Source organism: Crinia signifera, chromosome 1 (genome assembly GCF_055691185.1).
Source record: "Crinia signifera chromosome 1, ASM5569118v1, whole genome shotgun sequence".
NCBI classification, from domain to species: Eukaryota; Metazoa; Chordata; class Amphibia; order Anura; family Myobatrachidae; genus Crinia; species Crinia signifera.
In genome coordinates, this window is record NC_139217.1 from 359,111,334 (window position 1) to 359,126,057 (window position 14,724).

At 40.7% G+C, this 14,724-nt stretch overlaps 1 protein-coding gene across 7 annotated transcripts in view; it reads right to left on the reverse strand.

Moving 5' to 3' along the window:
* Positions 1-14,724, reverse strand: part of ARVCF (ARVCF delta catenin family member) — a 576,304-nt gene that overhangs the window by 526,855 nt on the left and 34,725 nt on the right. For 6 of the 7 annotated variants that reach the window (XM_083149617.1, XM_083149662.1, XM_083149609.1 and 3 more), the window contains exon 2: positions 4,974-5,060. The exons of the other annotated variant lie outside the window; for it this stretch is intronic. The gene's annotated coding sequence lies outside the window, so the exon portion shown is untranslated. The remainder of the gene's footprint in view (positions 1-4,973; positions 5,061-14,724) is intronic. 7 annotated transcript variants of the gene reach the window in all.

The following is a 14,724-nucleotide window of genomic DNA, read 5'->3' on the forward strand; positions in this document are numbered from 1 at the left end:
TATATTTTTAATTGTTATTTTATTTTTTTTTTAAACAATTTTTTCTTTACACATTCACCAGCAGGGGGCGGGAGCCGCTCATTAATATTCATTTATTCACTGCACACTGGTCCTGATCATTACATATGCACGATCGGGACCAGTGAGTGTAGCGGCTCCCTAACACAGCCCCCTGCCAGCTCTGGGGGGCTCTCCCTGTGTCCCTGACAGCCCTCCTTCACCCCCACAGTGTCTGACGCAGGCAGGGAGGCTTCCATCTCTCTGCCTGCAGCCGTCCCCCAGCTCCCCGGCAGCATTCACCTGGGGGGGGGGGGGGTTAAAATTCACCGCCAGGGGCAGAGAGCCCCTGAGGCGTTGAATAGGGCGGAGGGGTGGCTGCCAGGCGAATCTCCCCAAAGGGAGAATTGCGGCGAAAGTGCAGCGAATCCTACACAGGATTCGCTGCCGGACGCGATTCTACCCATTGAATACATGCCATAATTGGCACAGCAGCAATCACTATGTAAACTGTGTCGTAATGTAATTTGTATAAAATTTAAACGTTTGATGTTTGTTCTAAAGTAAACCTATTCCATTCATTGTAGCTGATAAGTAACTTTTTTTTTTCTGTCCATGAGCTAGGAGGAAACAAACTGATTAGTACATCACCAACAAAAACAATAAGAAATATATTATTTTCCATTGTTACTTATACCCCATTCACTTTAAACTTGGGATTTTGATGGAGCTTGCGGCTCGACCCGGGTCTCGGCTATGCGTGAACAGACCTGCCTGCCTTGGATGTCACAGGCTATTTTGGGTCACTTGCAGGCTGAGAGACATCATCTCAAAGCGTCTACTGTTAGGCATAAAACAATGGTCACTGGAAGGGGTGAAGTATAACACACCCACAGTCGAGATTCCGACAGTCATTAGCCAGACGTCAGAATACCGACTGCTGAGCTCGCCACCTATTTTATACTCCCTCTATGGTGGTCTTGGACCCCATCAAGGGAGAATAGCTGCTGCCTATCTGTCTGGCTTTTAGCAGTCGAGATTCCGACATCAGTGTAATGACTGTCGGAATTCCGACTGCCGGTCAGTCATCCGGCACCCCACTGGAAGACCCAGGTCCAATGTGAACGGTAACTACCCAGGAATAACCCAGGTCCATCACCCAGAAATGAAAGGGGTGTAAATAATAAAACCCTGGATTACAGCTGGGGTTTATATGTTAGAGGGACATTATACACCCATGTCTTGAACCCACAATTGTTTTACCTAACTATCCGACTCCCTAGCTGTGGAATACACTTACAAGCCCAATCAGCTCAATGGTCTACCAGCCTCCAAAGTATTAAACAATCATTTAAAAAAAAAAAATGAAACACCTTTTTCACCAAGCCTCACACTACAGTTGTTGGTGTGGTTTCATCTAGCCTCCTCATTATATTATCATTTCTCACCATCCCTACCTAACTGCATTCCGCCATATAATGCTTTATGCTTGTTTTATCATTTGCAATTATAGTTTTAGCTTTTCTGTACTATTGCATGTATTTTTCTTAAATTACCTTACTAGCATTTTTTGCTTTTTAGCCTTGTAATGTATTCTGCTTGTTGGACTTTATAATATATGTATTATGAGGTATTACTTAACTGTACAACCTATAAAATGTTGTGTTACTGTACCTCATAAATGCACAAGTAAAAAATGTGAACAAAATGGAGGACAGATTCCCAGCACAGTCTTTCTTTGAATTATCGGCATCTTTACAGCCTCTAATCTTCTTGGAAATGGAGAATAGTTGCAAGGCAGGAGCTTCCTATTCGGCCAATAAGGCCAACATACCTTCTTAATCATGCAGTAACGATTTACCTGGCTCAGTAAATAGCTCATAAGTTTCCATGGAAAGTTATCTGTGAGACATGACCTGTTAGGGATCACTTTAAAATTAGTATTTTGGGGATGATTCAGAGGGGAACTGTAATACCATAGCCACTGCATCTTTGTACACATCCGCAGCAGGTGGCATTTTCAGTAAAAAGACGCCCACTGCTGGCTTCTCTAATCTGCAGCTGCGTCTGAAGACAGCATAGGATCAAATGTGTGGACATTAGACATATGCATAACCCTCAAATTACTCAGGATGTCCGCATGTGCATCCATGGATCTACACATGAGTATGTGTGGCCCTAAACCAGAGGACAACTGCAAAGCAATAAAATAACAGCAGCATCTACCTCTGAATCAGACCCTTAGAAACACTGCACTGTACCTGGTTAGCAATGATGCATAATGTGTGGTGCTCATGAGGAATACATGTTAGCTCAGCTATTAAAGCTGGAAAGATAGACCCCTTTCAATTGGAAAACTTCAGGAAAGGGGGGGGGAGGTGATGTTACCATTGTAATGTTGCACGATTGGGGATTATATACCCACATATACACATAACACGCATGTGCACACACATACTCAAAGCCTATAGACTAGTTTAGAGTACTTTTATTAAAACCAAATGATACGCTCTGCTGAAAATAGTAATAAAAGATACTAAAGAAATCAATTTTCCAGTTTGTAAATAATGTGCTGTGAAGATTGTCAAAGGTTTCCTTTTAATGTAGTCATGACTCATGCAATCTTACTGAACACACCGCCACAGGTAGCAATTACCTTGCAATGTGAATAATAGAAAAGAATAGGTTTTAATTTGGAGCCCTTCAAACTCTGATTAGCATACCCAGGAATCTAGACTGTAGTAATTAGAAATCAATATACGTTTAGGATGAAATATAGACCTTTATTATGAGACCAATGGATCTCTGCTTAACTACCAACATAGTCTTTAGCAAAACCATTTTCTGACTTGCATCAGTAAAAACCTGCGTATGACTGCTACTAATCAAACCTTACTGTGTAACTGTAAGACACATTTGTATTCAAATACTGTAAGATCATTAATATACACATGCTGAGCATGAAAGAAAGAACATTAGAGGAGGATTGAATGCCAAAAAGGCTTGATATAAATGTTCTGCATTGTATAAATTTTTAGTTCAATTTTTTTTTTTTTTTTTTAATACAAGAACCATCTGAAAACCTGTATGCAACATGATGTTTGGATGAATCTACCTGGTGCTTTGCTCACACAAGGAGTGGCAGACTTGACATCTGTATCACCTGTATAAACTGCTATGTATATTTGCACATTTGTAGCTCTGCAGTTTCATGATAATCAAACCCCACCACAACAAATTGCCTTGTCTTATTAGGTAGCACATCAGGCAGGAAATCATGCTTTACTGTTTTGTTTTGTTTTGTTTTGGACAAAATATGGACTTAAATCAACAGCTAACATGCATGATTCAGATATAGACATATGGTTCCCATACACTCATCCGATCAGATGCGATGCAACGCGACCTTGCAATGCAATGTCCCATCGCATCTGATCGCATCTTTTGTGATGCCCAGTGTATTTTTCCAGCACCTGAGGTCGCATGCCATCTGCAATTAGATATTGGGTGCTGGAAGAGGGGTGGTGGTGAAGAGGACACCTGAGCGCTTGCAGCTGTGGAGCGGGAACTGGAGCGGTTTAGCCTGAAAGCCCTGTGAAGGAGCGCTTTCAGGTGGCGGGGCTCAGTAGCGGCAGCAGATGAATTTGAAACAGTGGGCGGCTGTCTGATTGGCTGAGAGAGAGCTCTCTCATCCAATCAGCGGCCGCCCTTAAAAATGTATAGAATCATTTGATTTATCGGCCAGATGTGGTCGAAATCGAATGATTGCATACAATATCTCACATGTGTATGGGCAGTGCCATCCTTCTCTGCAAAGTGCCTGTTTTGTGCTTATGCGGAAGGGCCCTACGACTCAGGAGAGCAGCAGGACCTCAGTAACTGACAGTCTGCTGATGTCTGGAGAGTGAAGAGGGGGTGGTGATGACATCAGTTTCCCAAAAGAATGGCATACAGTATGGCCGACATTGCAGGGGAGAGACAAGGTCAGTATCCCTGCCTGTCAAAGGAGAGTTCCTGGCCTCTTGGTAGCTCGTGCGGTGGCCAGCTTGTGCAACCCACACAGTCAACTGATGGTGCCGGAGATGACCAATACTGCATCCTAAGATGCCGCTCGGATCAGTAAAGTACTAAGAGGAGTAGCTCCTCCTGCAGCATTACAAAGTTAATTCTTTTGCTGCTGCTCCTATGTAAGCAACAGAAACTCAACTGAATGGGGCCCAATGACATGTAAAGCCTGATAAATAAATTACAGTAGTTTCAATATAGTTTAATCTCAAAACTAAGGTACATATATAACACAATATGTACTGTAGGAATGATGGTCATTTTCAGTAAACATCTGGCAAAGTCAGTGAACCATTGTCCTAGATATAAGTACATTCTTTCAAATCCTTTCACATACATGTTTGCTATGGTTGGTGCTTTTCATTTTTTTCCCTTATCCCACAATTGTGTGGGATTTTCTGGGAGTTAGGAAAAAAGTTAGGAGCTTGCTCCTGTGATCAACTGTTTCCCTCTGCAGCTCCCCCGGTAGTCTCCTGTTCTTCAGAGAACATCTTTGGTCGCTGATGAAAACCGGACACTGAGTAATATATTGCACCGTGTGTACACAGCTTTAAATTAGCAGCTAACATCCATGATTCAGATATGGACTTATGGTGCCCATACACTTATGCGATCAGATCACCTCGCAATGCAATGTCCCATTGCATCTGATCGCATCTTTTGTGGTGCTCAGTGTTTTTTTCTAGCACCCAATGTCGCATGCCATCTGCGAAGAGATATCGGGTGCTGGAAGAGGGGTGGCAGTGGGATTTTCTGGGAGTTAGGAAAAAAGTTAGGAAACGTACCCTCTTCTAGAGGAATAGAGCGAAACACTTTGAAAATATAGAAAACAAAACGTAAAAAAAAAATTACGATAAATTAAAATATGAGTGGCATTTCGGGGTTAAACCACAATGCAAAAGTTCACCCACCTGTTCACAAGGTTCAGAAGGTCCCTTCATGTTCTGCATATGCCTGGTGCATCTCCTCTGCTTCCTGCAGGGAACACGTCTGTCAGTCTAAAAGTAGATGGGGTATAACATTTTCAACTGTTCAGGGAAATTATGTGTTAAAGGAAATATACATATGGGTCTCAACTTGAAGATAATGACTTGTTAGGTTAAACAAGAAATCACAGTATACTTATACTAGTATATCATTGTTTAGGCATGGCAGCACTTCACTGAGTAAGAGAACCATAGTAGCCACAGTACTCAATATTTAACAGTATTTAATAATACAGGAAAATGCTGTTAGCATTAGGAAAGTTAATCATATGATATAAAATGCTATGATTTGCCTTAGTTCTTAGGTTGTCCTTTATTTTCAGTTCACTGATCTGAGCAGTCTATAAAACAGCATTGTTTCTAAGAGAATAGGCAGCTTCTGCAGCTATAGCAGTACACATCTGTCAAGCTCTTCAAAGCCCTGGGTACATTATCAGTGAAGATTCTCCAAGTGTAATATTTCCATTGCAAACCTATTTCATTTCATTATACGGAATGAAATTCTCAAAATTCCACCAGCCTGGAATGTGAATACCTAGGATTGACATAATACTCCGAAATGAACTGCCTGAACAGTCTCATACTTAGAATGCCTTCTCTATTCAAAACAAACTCTTTTTGTAGTTGTTAGGGGAGCCTTGACCACAAATGTCCCCATTATTAAGAAGTTGAACAAAATGGAGGAGATTCTGCTTTGTCAAATGGAGGAGATTCTGCTTTGTCTGGCTACACGCATGCAGTACTACAACATGAATTTCTGTATGAAAAACACAGTTTAAAGTAGGATGTGCAATTACACCTTACTTTAGGGGCATGCTCGTGTGAGTTCACCACGCCCCCAGGAGATATGGCTGAATCTCCGAACACATCTCTTAGAAGACATTAAACATGCAGCACTTCAGTCATGGAGAAAATATTGTGGGACAAGGTGTGATCATAAAAGTACATTTATAAAGAAGGCAGAAATCTGTAGTGGTATTCAATTTCCAGATTAATTTACAGAAAGGGTGCATTACCTCTTAGAACACACAAGATATCCTAATAAACACTTATAGTGGAATTCAATGTCACTGGCAAGGGGGTTCGTACAGAGAGGATGGCTTTTGCTCACTGATAATAAGCCATCCTCGCCGAGAAACCCCGCAATTCAATGATGGGGCCGGATCCTCCTCATGAGAGGCTGCCTATAATCCCCTTACACAACAAAGTTCTCTGCAAATGCATGACCACCCTCGCCATTTTAATGGCCACACTCACTACTGCCACCTCACCTCAGGGAACAGGTTAGCAGGGAGACGGTGTGTGTTTGAATACCCTGACGGCGAGATATCGGCACTTCTATGTGGTAATAACTCGCCGGCAGGGCATTGAATACAATATATAATATAAGTGATGCCAACTGTTTTCAAACTTTGCAACCACAGGGAAAAAAATTAATTGTTGGTTACACTTACCAGCTTAACCAAATCACTCATACAATGGCTGGAAAAAAACGGCCCCTTCTATCAAGATGCTAAAAAACAAATTGCTGATATATTTACACCATGACAGATGATTTGCTCACTATGATATTGAAAAGGGTGTAGAAAAATTTAATAATAAATGGTAATGCTATTTAACATATCTACCAGAAGATACTTCTAGGTCCATTATGAAGATATTTGAAAACACCAAGGGTGTGATGTGAGGGCCTTATTCTAGTTCACTCTTAGAGACAAATTCCTTCTCAGATGGACAAAACCATGTGCACTGCTGGGGGGCAGATGTAACAGGTGCAGATAGAATTAGATTTGGGTGAGTTATTTTGTTTCTGTGCAGGGAGAATACTGGCTGCTTTATTTTTACACTGCAATATAGATCTCACTTTGAAGAAAAACCCCACCTAAATCGAATTCTCTCTGCACAAGTCACATCTGCCCCCCCCCCCGTGCAGTGCACATGGTTTTGTCCATTTGAGAAGGAATTTGCCTCTAAGAGTGAACTAGAATAGGCCCCACCAAGGCCCTTAGTGTATTAGAATGCTTCATATTTGTAGACACTCCCTTACTAATGTGTGTAAGCCTGAATCTTCGGTGATGGTCCCTAGGACCAGGGGAAGTGGGTGATCCTGAGGCAGTGTGCCTGGAGTTGGATGAAATAAAACAGCACAGCAGTGAACTCACATGTCTCTGTGTCCTTATGACTGGATTTACAAACATATGAACAAAACATGGTGTCAGAAGAAGTTTAACTGGACTGCTAGTGCTCTCAGAGTGTGAAAGCAGTCTGTAAGGCTGTGATACTCAGTGGGCGGTATTCAATGAGCCTGATTCGCCAGGTTTTTATGGCGATTTTGTGCTGTTTGGCGAATTTCTGTCAAAAACGGTGAATCACCCTATTCAATGACCACATGGCGAATACATTTCTAGGTTTTTTTCACCATGATTCACCGAGTAGCAATCGCTATCTTTTTATGGTGAAGTGGAATGTGAACTTTTAAAATAAAGTGTTTTGTTTTTTACATTTGGTGTCAAAAAATCAGGAATTTTATTCTGAGGAGGGGCATGCTATTTTTATTCATGTGCTGTAAGCACATGAATATATATTTAATTTTAAAAATAATATTTTTATTTTTTTTATTTTTTTTTACACAGCATCCAGCAGGTGGCGCCAGAGCGGAGCCGCTCATTACATATTCATATATTCACTGCACGATCATTTTGATCGTGTGTAGTGAATATACGTGAGCCTGCTGGCACCGCCAGGGGGGCAGCCTGTGCTGCCTGGCACCCGGGGAGCACACCTAAGCCCCCACAAAGGTCTGGGCTAGGCAGAGAGACTACCATCTCTCTGCCTGGCTCCGTCCTGAGGCTCCCTGCGGCAATCGCCGCAGGAGCTCATATTCGCCTGTCAGGGGCAGCGAGCCCCTGACACGTTGAATACCGGAGCCCGCTGGCTCCGGAACGTGGCGAATGTGCAGCGAATCCTAAAAAGGATTCGCTGCACCTCGCAGGTATTCACATTGAATACCGCCCAGTGTCTGCAAAGCCTCCCATGTGCTCCTCTCTTCAAACAGTGACTAACCATGGCTAAACTGGCTCCTCCGGCAGTCTGATGTCTGGTAACTTGTCCGAGAACTGGAAAAGATTTAAGCAAAGGTTTAATATATATCTTGCTGCATGTGGAGCTGATACAGAGGCTGACAAAACAAAGGCATCCATTTCCCTCCATGTGATAGGAGAGGATGTGCTGGACATTTATAATAGTTTTCAGTTTGCTGAGGGGCAGAATATGGTGCTATCTTCTATAATGCAAAAGTTTGAAGATTACTTTGTGCCAAGGAAAAATGTGACATATGAAAGATATAAGTTTTTCACATGTGATTAGAAGTCTGGAGATGGATTTGATCAGTATGTTAAAGAGCTGCAATCACTCAGTAAAACCTGTGAGTTTGGCGATTTAAAGGATTCCCTGATTAGAGATGGTATTGTCTATGGAATTCCTGATAATGGACTCAGATAGAGACTGCGGAGAGAGCAAGACCTAACACTAGACAAGGCAGTGACTATGTGCAGATCTGCAGAAATAACTAGGTTTCAAGCCAAAAAGTTACACAAGGAAGCTGATGGTGCCCTACATGTAGTGCAGAAAACCGAGCCAAGCAAACCTCCATTCTCAAGAATGAAGCAGTCTAAGCCACAGTCTAATCAGGAAATTTGTAGTAGATGTGAAAATGCTCACAATCCTAAAATGTGCCCTGCTTATGGTAAAACCTGCATGAAATGTGGTAGACTTAATCACTTTAAGCCAAATGCTGTAAAATGAAAAGTAAAACAATCAAAGTGCATGCTGTTAAACAAACAGAGGAGTTCTTTTTGGATTGCATTGAACTTTGCAGTGCAGATAAGAAAGAATGGATTGTCCCTTTAAATGTGAACAAGATTGTCATTCCCTTTAAGCTTGATACTGGCGCGCAGGTGAATTTAATATAGTTTTAAGACTATAAGACTTTCAGAGTAAAACCTAAAATTCATCCAGCCAAAGTGAAAGTTACAGGGTACTGGGGAGGAAATTCCTGTGAAAGGTACATGCTTAGTGACACTGAAATATAAGGGACAAAAGTTTAAAACATCTCTACTGATTGTGGGAAAAAATGTGCAACCGATTCTAGGATTAAGTTCCTGTGAGAAACTAAGCTTGCTAAAGAAAGTTTGTAAGGTGACATCACAAGTAGAAGATGACTGCAAATCAATGTTTACAGAATACAGAGACTTGTTTGAAGGTCTAGGTTGTTTGCCTGGAGAGCATAAAATAAATATAGACATGCAAGGTTCTTCCGTGATACCCCTGTAGAAAAGAGAGGAAGACTAAAACAAGAGTTAAATCGCATGGAAGCCTTGGGTGTGTTACAGAAAGTTGATGAGCCTACTGAATAGGTAAGCTACTTAGTAATTGTTGAAAAGAAAAATGGACAACTCAGAATATGCCTAGACCCCAGAGATTTAAACAAAGCTATTAAACGAGAACATTTCAAACTACCAACTAGAGATGAAATCATGTTGCAATTTGCGGGAGCAAAATGGTTCAGTAAATTGGACGCATCTTCAGGATTCTGGCAAATGAAGGTAGATGAGGCCAGCTCAAAGCTTTGTACATTTAATACACCAGAAGGTCGATATAGATTTCTTCGACTACCATATGGAATTTTGTCTGCTCAAGAAGTATATCACAAAAAGATACACATGATTTTTGAACATATTCCAGGTGTTGAAACAATGATGGATGATATTATTGTCTGGGGATCTACAAAGGATGAGAATGATTCTAGATTGAGACAAGTGATGGAACTTGTCAAGAAAGTGAATCTAAAGCTAAACAAGGACAAATGTGAATTTGGCGTGAATACACTTACCTTTATGAGCAACGTGGTCTCGGATCAAGGTGTAAAACCAGACCCAAGGAAACCATCAGCCATAGCGAACATGGAACGTCCTAACAACAAAGATGACGTCAGAAGATTCCTAGGAATGATTACTTACTTAGGAAAGTTTATTTCTCAGCTCTCTGAACGAACAGCCTCTCTTAGATGGTTGTTGGACAAAGATAATAAGTGGATGTGGTCACATGAACAAGAAGAAAGTTGGCAAAACTTGAAACAGATCATTACAGAGCAACCAGTGCAAAAATTCTTTGATCCTGAATAAGAATTTCAGCAGATGCTTCGCAATTTGGCCGAGGCTCAGTGTTGTTATAAGAACATAAGGATACATGGCAACCGGTAATCTATGCATGAAGAGCACTGACAAGTGCTGAAACAACTTCTAGTGATCACATATGCATGTGAGCGATTTCATCAATTTGTGTATGGTCAAACATTTACAGTGGAAACTGACCACAAGCCATTGGTAGCTATCATGACTAAATCATTACATGACTGTCCAATGAGAATTCAACGAATGCTTATCAGACTACAGAAATCTGATGTACACTTGCTGTACTGTCCCGGTAAATACATGTACATCGCTGATACACTTTCTCGTGCTGTGGACAAAAGTGAAGGTTCCAAAAGTCTGATGGATGAAGAGATGTTAATTTGATCGTAGCTTCTCTACCAGTGTGTCTTGTAAAACAAGAACAGATTAGGAAAGAAACTGAGATAGATGAGACAATGAAAGTGTTGAAAGATATCATTCTGAAAGGTTGGCCAGCAGAAAAACATGCATGCCCGCTGTCTATTCATGATTATTGGATGTACCGCAGTGACCTTACAGTTGTCGATGGCTATGCTGTGCAAGATACATGAAGGCCACTTAGGAGAAGAAAAATGTAAGCGGAGAGCGCGTGTAGTTATGTATTGGCCAAGAATGAACCAAGACATAGCACAGACTACAGCTACATGTGAATTATGTCTTACGTATAGACCGAAACAACAAGTCGAGCCACTGAGTCCTCATGCAGTGCCAGAGAAACCGTACCAGAAAGTTGGCGCAGATTTGCTTGATTGTAATGGGAAAACGTACAATGTTGTGACTGACTATTACTCTAACTACCCTGAGGTGAAGACACTACATACAACTAATAGTAAAGTCGTAATCAATTGCATGAAGTCAATATTTGCAAGGCATGGTGTTCCTATGGAAGTATTCACTGACAATGGTCCTCAGTTTTCCAGTGCTGAATTTAGACAATTTGATGATGAGTGGGAATTTGTCCATACTACGTCAAGTCCCCACTATCCACGCTCAAATGGGTTGGTGGAAAGTTTAGTAAAAACTGTAGAGTCTGAAAAAAGCTCAACAAGGTGAAGAAGATTTCAACAAAATTCTTTTAATCTACCGCAGTACACCTTTACAGAATGGACTTTCTCCTGCACAAATGCTGATGGGAAGGAGGATTAGAGCAAATCTCCCGATAAACGATGAACTGTTTAATACACATAACTCAGCGTTGGTCAGACTGAGTAAGGAACATCAACAAGCAAAACATAAACTGTTCCATGACAGGCTGACAACAAAAAGCTGAAAAGTCCCAAGGCGCTACCAGTCCTTGCAGCCTCAACTCCAAAACGAGGACCACTGGGTAATCCTCCTGTACAACTCTCCAAAACAAATAGGAATTGTTGGCGCTTGACTTGTATGTTCCAATGTGGATTTTTCTCGTGCGGATATAAAACAAGAAAAAATGTGTATGAGTGACACAAATAAATAAATCGGGTAAATGGGGTAAAATAAACCCAAAAGAGGAAGTCGTACCACGACTCACACTTTGTGTACTGTTATAAATGTGTAACGGTTTCTTTAAGGGTCCACCAAAGTGATAAACAGACAAAGACTACCAGAGGATAGGTGAAATCAATCTCAGGTGCATACCGTAATCACTGATTGAACAGGAGTTCTAAACATATAAAGGTATCTTTCAACCAAGGATCCCAACCGCATCAGTACAAATCAACAGTGATGATGGAAAACAAGGTCACTTCGTACCATACTCACTAATAGTGCTGGTACCATAAGCATATAAAGGTATCTTTGAGGGACTGGTTCCTATAGAATATACAAAAAGAGGAAAGGGACTGTTTTCGGGAACGCACAAGAAGAGGTTTCTTTAAAATTTTACTTTTAATGTTCAATGTTCTAAGACTCCCTTATACATTTTTTATGGGAGGTAACAGTGAAATTTATAAGAATTAAAAAATAAACATATAGACATACATACACAGATTGTGTATCAAGGTGATAATAAAGAAAGAAAATTGTGTATTAAAATATTAATGTCACTCTGAAAAATGTCTAATTTATTCAGCATAGATTGGTGTCGGTAATGGAGGGTTTACCAGCCCTGGATTATATCTTTATTATTATATAATGAACCTCTGACTGTTGGAAACAGCACCCCCACAAATAACAAAAGATATATTCTGGGGATATAAAACCTTCCTAGGTACCTTAAAAATATTAGTGTGCAGGTGTAAACTTGGCTCCCCAAAGGAGCTAATATCTCTCTAGGGAATGGTTCCTACAAGGCTCCACTCCTCGAATTCCCACGTGGGAGCAGATGAACCCAAAAACAGAGGGATGACCAGTCTCAGTAACAAAATTTATTTATTTAAAAACTGTAAAGTGGCCCATTGGCCAAAGGGCACGATACAGAATAAAAAAGATAAATTAACCCCTTCCTGACAGAGCCAGTTTTTGCGTTCCTGACATAGCCCTTTTTTTCAAATCTGACATGTATCACTTAAGTGGGGATAACTTTTTTTTGCTTTTACTTATCCCAGTGATTTTGAGATTGTTTTTTCGTGACACATTGTACTTCAAATTAGTGGTAAATTTGGGTCGATACAGTCTGTGTTTTTTTGTGAAAAATACCAAAATGTCGGAAAAAAATGGAAAATTTAGCAATTTGCAAAATGTTAAATTTTCTGCTTGTGAGACAAATAATCATACCACTCAAAATAGTTAATAACTAACATAGACCATATGTCTACTTTATGTTTCCATCATTATTTCAACTTCCTTTTAATTTTTTTGGACACTAGGAGGCTTACAATATGAATAGCAAATTCTCAAATTTTCAAGAAAATTTCAAACACTGATTTTTTTAGGGACCAGTTCAGTTCTGATGTGACTTTGAGGGACTTGTATGTGAGACACCCCCATAAATGATGCCATTTCAAAAACTGCACCCCTCACAGTTTTCAAAACAGCATTTTGGAAGTTTGTTAACCCTTTAGGTGTTTCACAGGAATTAAAACAAAGTGTAGGTGAAATTTCAAAATTTCATTTTTTTTGCAGATTTTCAATTTTAATACATTTTTCTAAGGAACACAGTACATTTTACTAGAGAAATGTGACTAAAAATAAAATTGATTCCCCCAATTCTTTTGTTTTCATAAATATCCTATATGTGGCCCTAGTGTGCACGTTGACCAAACCACAGGCTTCATAATAGAAGGAGCACCTACTTGATTTTGGAGCCTCCTTTTTATGAGATTATTTTTTAGGCACCATGTAGGTTTCTAGGCACCATAAGATGCTAAAAGTTAGGAACCCCCCCACAAGTGACCCCATTTTGCAAACTACACCCCTCAGGGAATTCATCTAGGGGTATAGTGTACATTTCAAACCCCCAGGGGTTTCACCAATTGTGGTACAACTGGGCAGTGAAAATGAAAAATTAAATTTTTTACACAAAAATGCAGTTCTGGCTCAAAATTTTTCATTTTCAGAAGGTATGAAGGAGAAAAAGCACCCCAAAATCTGTGCCCCAATTTCTCCCGAGTACGGCAATGCCTCACATGTGACCAAAAAATACCAATAGGGTGCATGGCAGGACTCAGAAGGGAAGGAGTGATTTTTGGATTTTGCAGCTCAGATTCTGGTGGAATTTTGGTGGGTGCTATGTCGCATTACCAAGACCCCCCAAGCACCAATACAGTGGAACCCCCCCCACAAGTGACCCCATTTTGCAAACTACACCCCTCAGGGAATTCATCTAGGGGTATAGTGTACATTTCAAACCCCCAGGGGTTTCACCAATTTTGATACAACTGGGCAGTGAAAATGAAAAATTACATTTTTTTACACAAAAATGCAGTTCTGGCTCAAAATTTTTCATTTTCATAAGGTATGAAGGAGAAAAAGCACCCCAAAATCTGTGCCCCAATTTCTCCCGAGTATGGCAATGCCTCATATGTGACCAAAAAATACCAGTTGGGTGCATGGCAGGACTCAGAAGGGAAGGAGTGATTTTTGGTGGTGGAATGTTGGTGGGTGCTATGTCGCATTAGCAAGACCCCCAAAGCACCAATACAGTGAAACCCCCCCACAAGTGACCCCATTTTGCAAACTACACCCCTCAGGGAATTCATCTAGGGGTATAGTGTACATTTCAAACCCCCAGGGGTTTCACCAATTTTGATACAACTGGGCAGTGAAAATGAAAAATTACATTTTTTTTTACACAAAAATGCAGTTCTGGCTCAAAATGTGTCATTTTAGCAAGGAATGAAGGAGAAAAAGCACCCCAAAATCTGTGCCCCAATTTCTCCCGAGTACGGCAATGCCTCACATGTGACCAAAAAATACCAGTTGGGTGCATGGCAGGACTCAGAAGGGAAGGAGTGATTTTTGGATTTTGCAGCTCAGATTCTGGTGGAATTTTGGTGGGTGCTATGTCGCATTACCAAGACCCCCCA